Raw genomic sequence first — 8,856 nt, 5'->3', positions numbered from 1 at the left:
AGACATCATTCATCCTTTCCTTTTTACCATCTAAACATGCCTAAAATCTGTTCGTTTTTTCCCGGTGACTGTCCCACTGACTGTCCCACCGCTCAGGTAGAAGCCACCAACACTGCCCACCTGGACTCACGAGTCTCCCAAGTGGCCTTCCAGCTGCTCTCCCCTACTTGACACAAATTGGATTTTGTCACTCCCGTTCTTTTATGACTCTTTTCAAACCTAGTGTTCTTAGAAGAAACTCCAAGTTCTTCACATGGTGAAGGTGTTTGCCATGAAACTGTCAGCTCAGGGAGGGCAGGACCCTCCTCCTCCTTGGCCCTCCTCTTTCCCTAAGCCCCGCCCTCTCCCTCGGCCCCGCCCTCTGGCACAGCGCTGGCTCAGGAGGACCTGCTGAGCTACACCATCCTGTATTCTAACCCTGGTGTTCAATTCTTAGCAAATTGCTTCACTTATCCATACAAATCCAAGGTAGATTAGAAAGATTTTAGATGTTGAGCTAGACTATTGATTTGGGGATTTTGCACTAGCAACCTGCAATTACATGTTCTAATGATTCTGTCTTCTTAAAACAACACCCAGATTTAAGGAGTTATTTGTGGAATGTCTTCGGAGTAAAAGGGACTGTACTTTTACAGACTTTATGTTGTATAACATGAACAACACGGACAGGGTCACAAATGGAACTGCCTCACAAGTGACAGAAGACAGGTGAGAGGCACAAAGCAACAGGTCGCAAAGACGGTAAGAGCAAATTTGTTTTGCGAACCCCCCCAAAAATGCCTGAAAGAACCAAAAATTCTGAATTTTGAAAGTAAAAGATTATCATATAGTGAAATAAAATAAATAATCCTCTTCATCAGGGTTTCAAAATCTGACTCCAGATTTTTTAGCAGGCCATACTGAATCCTAGCACAGAAAAATCAGATGGACTAGTGGTGAGTAAGTTCCAGGAAAACTGCAGTAATTCCTCCACTTGTGTAAGGACATACACTCACCTGCCGAAGGTGAATGTAGACTGCATTCTGGAGAAATTCGGAAGCTTCCAGGCTCCGCTTCTGGATGCCGAGGACACGGACAGCTTGGAAGCATGCTTCTAACTCAGTCACCGGAATTCTTACACTGCAGGGGGAAAAGGAGGCCCTCAGTCGATAGCAGAGATGTTCCTGTCGTGTATCACAGGCCGCGCCTCAGGGACTCTGTGCCTTGCAGCAGCCCGGCCCCAGGCGAGGACCCGAAGCGTGGCCCACCGAAGCAGGAGGTGCACTGTGCTTGAGAAATCCCATCCCCGATGGGGGCAAGAGGGGCTGGTGGGGTTGAGTGAACCTATAAATGCCCACAGAAATATGCCTGCATTCATTCAAGTGATACAAGCAACAGTAGCAGGCTATTTAACAAAATTTCAATTTTCAGTGGAAATTTTGCCATTCCTTTCCGCTTGTCCCCTGCACTCTGAGACAGGCTTAGGCTCTCTCACACCTGCAGCTCTGAAGCAATAGTTGTGAAGTCATTTTACTTTGCTGCAAGTGTCCTCGCTCCCCGTGTCACTGTGTCTGTCCTCTCTTAACACAGTCGGATATCTTCCTGGATCTCTATCTGAGTTCCTTTCTCCTCCTCCTCAGATCCTGAGATAAAGGACAAGTGAAGACACATGAACAGAAAAGGCACTGTGGACTTGACCGAAATCTACAGTGACCCCTAGGTGAGTGCTGCCCACCCCTTACCTTCGATTCTCAAGGTTCTGCACAGGGTGACATCCAGCCCAGAGAGGTGGCCCAATTAAAAGCTATGTGGCTTGGGCATGTTGACAGGTGCAGGAGCTGGTTCCGGTGCCAGGCCCCTCCCCACGTCTGCTCCCCTCTCCCCCGAAGCCCCGCTGCCAAGCACTCAGGCTCCGTGATCTGATGTCCTTCTCTTCTACTCTACTCCAAACCCTTTTACTTTTCCTTTTTTCCCTAATTATCCCCAGCTGGAGTGATTTTTCAATCGCAGTATCTAAAAAATTTCCTGCAGCCGAAAATGAGGTCTCCAGATATCAATGCCCATATGCTGCCTCCTGAAGAGAGCCGCTGGCTAGGGGACCCTCACCAACACTCACGGGGCATCAGACATGTTCCAGGGTCGGCCACCCCCAACAAGAGTTTGCTGTGACCCCTATGCCCGCACAGCATCCCTGCTCACAAAAATATAGTTGGCCCACTTATCGGTTATTAAGAAGCAAAAATACAAAATTGCTCATGTTTCTTACTAAAATTATCTATGAAGCGGAAAAGGGAATTGTAATAGAAAAGAACAATTTTGACCCCATGTTAGGTCTGTTCCTTTGGCTTTAAACCTGTGCCCTGTTTTCTAGGCTCAGACTTGCTATCTCTGCACCATTTGTAAAAGAAAGTTGCCTTTAGACTGAAATATCCAGGACAGCCTCTTCTCCTGGCCGTGATCTTGAAGGATGCTAACTAATCTGCACTTATGTAGAGATGGCAAGTTGCAAAATAGAGAATAACTTTGTTTTACTTTTGGAGGTATTACAATGGCAACATGATTTGATCCACATGGACAGCTGCAAGAACAGCGGATTCAAAGGACAAGCAATTCATACAACAAGAAGTTTCCAACAACCAACTGCAGCCCCACCCCTTTTTAGTATAAAAAGAGACTCAATTCTGACTTGGGGAAGATGGTTCTTCAGGACATCAGTCTGCCATCTTCTGGGTCTGCCAGCTTTGCAAATAAAGTCACTATTCCTTGCTCCAACACCTCATCTCCCAGTTTATTGGCCTGTCATTTGGTGAGCAGAATGAGTTTGGACTCGGTAACAAAATGACTGCATTGGAGGTAGTATGTCTCCACTCTTTCCTCGTTTCCAATATGTAACATGCACATTATTTATGATCTAGTGCAAATAATTCATCAAAGACAACCACAAAAAGAAACTATACTCACCCAGCTATCAACACTGAAGTCAAAACCTGTCAATTTTATATGCTGTTTAAGAACACAACCGAAAAACCTAACATAGGGAGTCGATTACACGGAAATAAAATTATTTCTACTCCTTCAAAACTTTTTCTTTTCTTTTCTATTTTATTTTGTTTTGTTTATTGAAAAGAAAATAAAAGTCAAATCATTTTATTTCACGTATTTTTGTTATAGCTACATACTTTAAATACTACAAAAAGACTTATATTGCAATAAAAAATTGTTCATATATTAGTATAAAGATATATACACAATCAATGGGGATTAGGAAAAGAATGGACATTTACTAAAAATCCACTGCAATCCAGTCTTTTACAAGCATATCATGGAATATAAGCTCTATTATCCAGGGAGCCTCACCCACATTCTCACTACTGAGTCCCTTAGTAATCAACCACTAGGTCACCAGCATAGAACCATGTGATCAGTATTTTAGGAATAAGTGAGGGAATTAGCTCATTCAATTCTAAAACAAAAACCCTAAAATAAATACTGAACTTATTTACGGATAAAGAAAATTTGTCCCCAAAAAAGTAAAGTTTCTTCCTCAAGGTCACAAAGCTAATAACTGGTAAAGGTAAGATTTGAACTCATCTGCCTGATTCTAAAAACTAAGGTGGAAATCCCATTCGACTGGGGAGTGTCCAGCTGCACAGCCTATCACCCTATCTTTGTTCAGAGCTGGCCTTAGACAGCCTGAGACAGCACCCCATTCCTGTGGAACTCGAGGGCAAATGATAACAATAAGGATTTTATATCCAGCAGTTTCTAAGATCTCATGTATATAAACTGTCAGCAGGTCAGCAGAAAATCTCTGGGAAACATGAGTGGGTCCAGACCTTTTTGCTGATTAGAAACTCAATCTATCAGGATAGAGTGACCTTCCCATGAGAGGCCACATGGACATAAACTAAAGGCAGCTGAACAATGGAAACTAGCAAGACCCCGGAACTCAAGTAAGGATCCCTGCCATCCCCCACTCAGTTGCCTCTTCATCCGCGTGGACATGAAGACAGAAGACCCGGGTTCTTGTCCAAGTTACACTATCATGGATTCTCACCCATAAAAAGGTACGACTCTATGCTGTCGTAAGTCCTTTCCAACTCAAATATGATGACACCAATATCTCAGCAGAATATCTATGTCTCCACTTCCCCTCTTCTAATAGGAGTCTATTTCTGTGGACACAAAGCAGAAATCCAATTTAAAAAACCATGCAAGAAGCCAGGCGAATTTCTGCTTAAGAGACTTTGCTCTCACGCTCAGTGAATGAAAACTCAGAAAAAGTGGTCCTTCTCCCTCAGCAAATGGGAGGTAGCCTGATTGTGTGTGTGTGTGTGTGTGTGTGTGTGTGTGTGTGTGTGTGTAAATCAAATATAATCATGTCTGGGACGTGTACAGATTATTTTTAATTTCACTGTAATTTCATGGGGATGAGCCAACATTTAAAGTAATTTGAATGTAGTGTTCTGAGACAGACTCAGTCTCTTTTGGTGGAGGAGGTGAAAGGGGAGAGTAAAGGAGGAAAGAGGTAAATGAAGCAAAGAAATAAGAATCCTGCTAGGGAAAGGCAAGACGTTAATTTTGTTCCTCATTGCATCACATACAAATTAGGGACTGGCTTTCCCCCGATGTCTTATCGAGCACTGAGTTGCAGAAGAAGAGGCGACAGCCCATTTCTCACTGAGATTGTGACTGTACGTGGCATCTTATAGACACAAATCATTTACCCTGATCAAACACTCTAGCAGCAGGCTGTAATTCTCCTGTTTTGAGAGACAAGAAAACAGGAGTTCAAAGCGGGTAGATAACTTGACAAAAGTCAGAGGACCAGTAAACAAGAGAGGATGAATTCAAACTCAGATCTGAATGCAGAGTCTCATCTTCCCACTCCCAGGGCTGGAAAATCCTTAACACACAGGCTCCCCAGCTCCCCTGCAGTGTTCCTGGCGCCAAGCATTTCCCATGGTAATGGTCTCCAGTTCTCACAGACACAGTGCTCTGTGCAGCCAATGACCTTGATCAGACCTTGATCATCTACCTGCCACGCCCACCAGGCTTCACCATACAGGCAGGAAAGCTGGCTTTCAAGTGCATACAAAGCCACCCTTGGTCTAACCTGGGCTCTTCTGTGGCTTCTCCAGCCTAAAGGCAGCCATGAAATTGCTCACAGTTTGTTCGTGAGCCACACTTCCTCTCTCCATCTGTGTCCCCACCTATACTACTTAGCTATGAACATTTTGAGAATCTTGGAAACAAATTTTAAAAAACAGAAAAGAAAGGATTCTGGAACAAGTACTTAATACTTACAATTTTAAATGACAAGTTACAAAGTGAGTATTGACAAACCGAATCTTCCTTTCTAAATGTCAGTTTTAAACATTTAAAAATATAATAGCAAAAAATTCTCACTTACAAAATTAACAAAAACATAAACAATAATCTGGAATAAATTCAAAAATAATGCCCATATTCTAAATGGAGAAACTTCAGGACTGTACTGAGGGTTAAAGTAAGAGGTATGAATGTAGAGACATAAACATATTGCATGGAGAAAAGCAGTTTTGTAAAGATGTAAGTTCTCCTAAGAATAATTCAAAACTTACTAAAAAATCCCATGAAAATTCCAATCTGATTTTTTTTAACTTGAACAAAATATTTTGGAATTCTTCAGGAATAATAAAGTCATAATACTTGACAAGAAAATTTGGGATGGAAGAAAAGAATCAAAAAAAATCAGACTGCCAGTTATTAAATAAATTTTTACAACATGTAAGATATGGTGCTGGAGTAAGGAAAGGAGATTGACAGAAGGGAACCATGAGCTCAAAAAAGACTCTAGTGTATGTAAGTATTTTGTACAGGTGGGATTTCAAATCAAAGAGAAAATTATGAATTCGATAATTGTCCTGGGACAGAGAATCACCTGGAAAGAATAAATTCTACTCCTGTCATAATGACCACAAGATAAATTGCAGATAGCGATGTAAATATTAAAAAGTACTAGTAACAGCAAATACAACTCTTTGCTCTTATTAACTCAACTTCTCCTCACTATAACATGTACTATTATAATCTCCATCTTAGAGATTAAAAAATACCTACAGAAGAGATTTATTCCATTATAAGAGAGTATTTCTAAGAATAATGTCAAAGATAAAACCCATAAGGAAGACATTTACTATCCTAAGAATAGTTTGAGCCACAACAAAAATCAGAAAACTTCCTGAACAAAATGAAAGGAAAGAAATGACAAGAAAAAGCTCTGTGATACATGTTGATGAATTCACGAAGTTAATTTTCATAACATACAAAAAGCTGTCACAAAGCAACAAGAAGCTCCCTCACTTAAATGTGGGCAAAGGACAAAAGGAATCATTCATTTTAAAAAAGTCAAATGACTAATGAGTGAAAAATGCTCAAAACTTCACTGGTCATCAAATGCAAAAAAAAAACAATGAAAAAGCACTTTTGCTTATCATATTGGCAAATATTTTTAAGATAATCTAGCTAGTGTCCATCTGTGGGAGAACAAATCATGAGCGACTTTTTCAGAGGATGACATATCAATGGATTTGTAAGCTCTGAAAAACGTACATACACACTGACTCAACTCCACTTCTAGGAATCGTTTCCTTTAGGAAAAAAAAATCAGTCCAAAAAGATGTACCCATCAGGGCATTTACACAGCACTGTTTACAAAGGTGGGAAGAAAAACTGAAGTGAAATCATATCCAGCGATAGAGAATTGGTTACATAAGTAATTGTGCATTTTTTCATTCCCCAATGGAGAAGGAATTTCTAGTCACTTGAAAGGAGTCTGTGATGAATGTAAATGTCACATCCAGGGACTAAATTTCCAGAAGCCTTAACTAAAGGAATACACATACAAGATCACAGGAAGTTCTGTACAAGAAGGATGCAACTCAAACATTCTTTCTGACAGTGGAAAATGGAGAAAACTTAACTGTCCACCATCAAGACAATGATGCGGTAAATCAAGGCGAGCTGCGGGCGCTGAGGGAGCCGGCGTTTCGCCGTGGTCCAGGGCCTTGTCCACAGCAGTCTCGCACCAAACGTTTCCGTGGACAAGAGACGACACCCGCACATCAGGAGACCCCTCCAATCTATCTGAAAGGGCCGGGTGAGTCTGGAGTGGGAGGACGTCCATGATATACCCCTGAGTGAATAAAGCGAGCTGCAGAAAAACATATAGTATGGTCTCATTTTTAAATAAAGCATATATACACACACCTATATATTGATTTCTCATATGTGTATATATATGTATCTCATAGGCATAAAGGTCATGAAATATATATACCAAATTTTCAACAGCTTTTACTCTCAGGAAATAATGAGAAGGGAGTTAGGGGCCTTCCTGTACCACCACAGTTCTCTTTTCAGTATTTCAGTTAAGTACACTTGGAATTTAAAAGTTTATTTAAGTCCGAAGTAAAATGGACCATGCCTCCATAAGACAGAATGCTACACTGGTCTTTAAAAATCATGCCAGGGGAGATAGAATATTGTAGAAAAACATGTAATAAGCCGAATGGAAAATGGAGGTCTCCGAACAGTAAACAGGGACAGAGTGCTCACTGGTTTTTATGACAGAGATGATACACACTAACGAAAAGAACAGAAAATAAATGTTAAATTGTTAATTATTATCTCTGAGTAGAGGGACCAGGATAGAATCTTTTGCCCCTTTTTTCAGACATATTATATTAAATGCACATTATTTTTCATCTGAAAAAAGCATTTTTAGACGTGTAGTACCACTCAGTGGGGAATAATACATGAATACTTACAGAAACAAGTAACTAGGAGACACCGCAGCAGCGCCACACAATGTAGAACGGGCAATCCTGATTAACACCGCTCAGTTACATAAGGATCCACAAAGTGAGAGCACCTGCTGTAACAGGGCGTGGTCCCCTTCTATTTGTCAGTTGTGTCTTCAGGGCTGAGGCAGTTCGGAGCACGGCCAGTGTCAGTTCCGGTGTCTGGATGGATGCTACTGGAGGTGAGGGCACCTGCAAGCAGAAAGGAAGAACAGAAACAATCCTCTGCCTTTTCTGTCTTGTTTCTTTGTTACTTTAAAAGACAGGCATAAATAAGATAAACTGTGTATCTCCCCTACTGAAATTTCAGTAATGAAACCGTTTTTAAAGGCTTCAGAGCTTATATTCTGTCTATAACTGTCTTTTCAACAAAGAATCATATTTATTAAATGTTAATTAACTCAGTTAATTAACTCCCTGTTGAAACATTCAAGTAAAGAACATGAAAGGCCTTACGTAAAAGAATCAAACCTGCAGTGACTAGCTCAGCTGTCTTGACGGCAAAGCAGTCAGCCCCCACCATCCCATGGCCCTGAGCTCCTGATGCTGGTAAGAGAGCACGCTGCCGCCTCAGATGGAGAGATACTGTGAAAGCATTTTTTGAACTCTACAGTACTGACAAAACATAACTGACAAATCCCAGGCTCCTTTGAAGCTGTCATTTTTGGTTTCTGGCCAACCCCAGTCAATGAGCAGAACCACCCCATTCCCGAGTCATGGGACTCAAGTGGGAAGAAATTTTGTAGAAATTTCCAGGTACAGAATGTAACCATCTATATGTAGAACTCTGACAAAAGAAAAGATGAAATACTCTGATGTTGAAGACACTCAAAATATTCTCCTAAGCCTTAGTAGCTGGAAAGGCTGGGCTTCTCCTCAGCCACTTATTTATTTCACAGCCAGTGAGCATCTCCCACAAACCCTGTTAACCTGTGTCTGCTGGGAGCCTCAGGCACACTCTTGCTGTCGATCTTATAAGTCACAGGGCAGACGCGTGTCTCTCATGCCTGCCACCCTCACACAGGCTCGCCTC

General features: G+C 41.4%; 1 long non-coding RNA gene across 2 annotated transcripts; it reads right to left on the bottom strand.

Moving 5' to 3' along the window:
* Nucleotides 1-1,659: 1,659 nt before the first annotated feature.
* LOC135321111 (uncharacterized) lies at nucleotides 1,660-8,847 on the bottom strand. 2 transcript variants are annotated; one of them, XR_010380511.1, is made up of 2 exons: nucleotides 7,791-8,847; nucleotides 1,660-7,174 (listed from the first exon to the last, which is right to left on the bottom strand). It is a non-coding gene; the product is annotated as an uncharacterized LOC135321111 (long non-coding RNA). The 2 variants fall into 2 exon arrangements; XR_010380512.1 differs by having other exon boundaries at nucleotides 1,660-7,156.
* Nucleotides 8,848-8,856: the final 9 nt, after the last annotated feature.

The sequence above is a fragment of the Camelus dromedarius genome, chromosome 4 (assembly GCF_036321535.1).
Source record: "Camelus dromedarius isolate mCamDro1 chromosome 4, mCamDro1.pat, whole genome shotgun sequence".
Classification (NCBI taxonomy): Eukaryota; Metazoa; Chordata; class Mammalia; order Artiodactyla; family Camelidae; genus Camelus; species Camelus dromedarius.
Note: the sequence above shows the minus strand (reverse complement) of the source record. Positions and strands in the feature narration are given on the sequence as shown.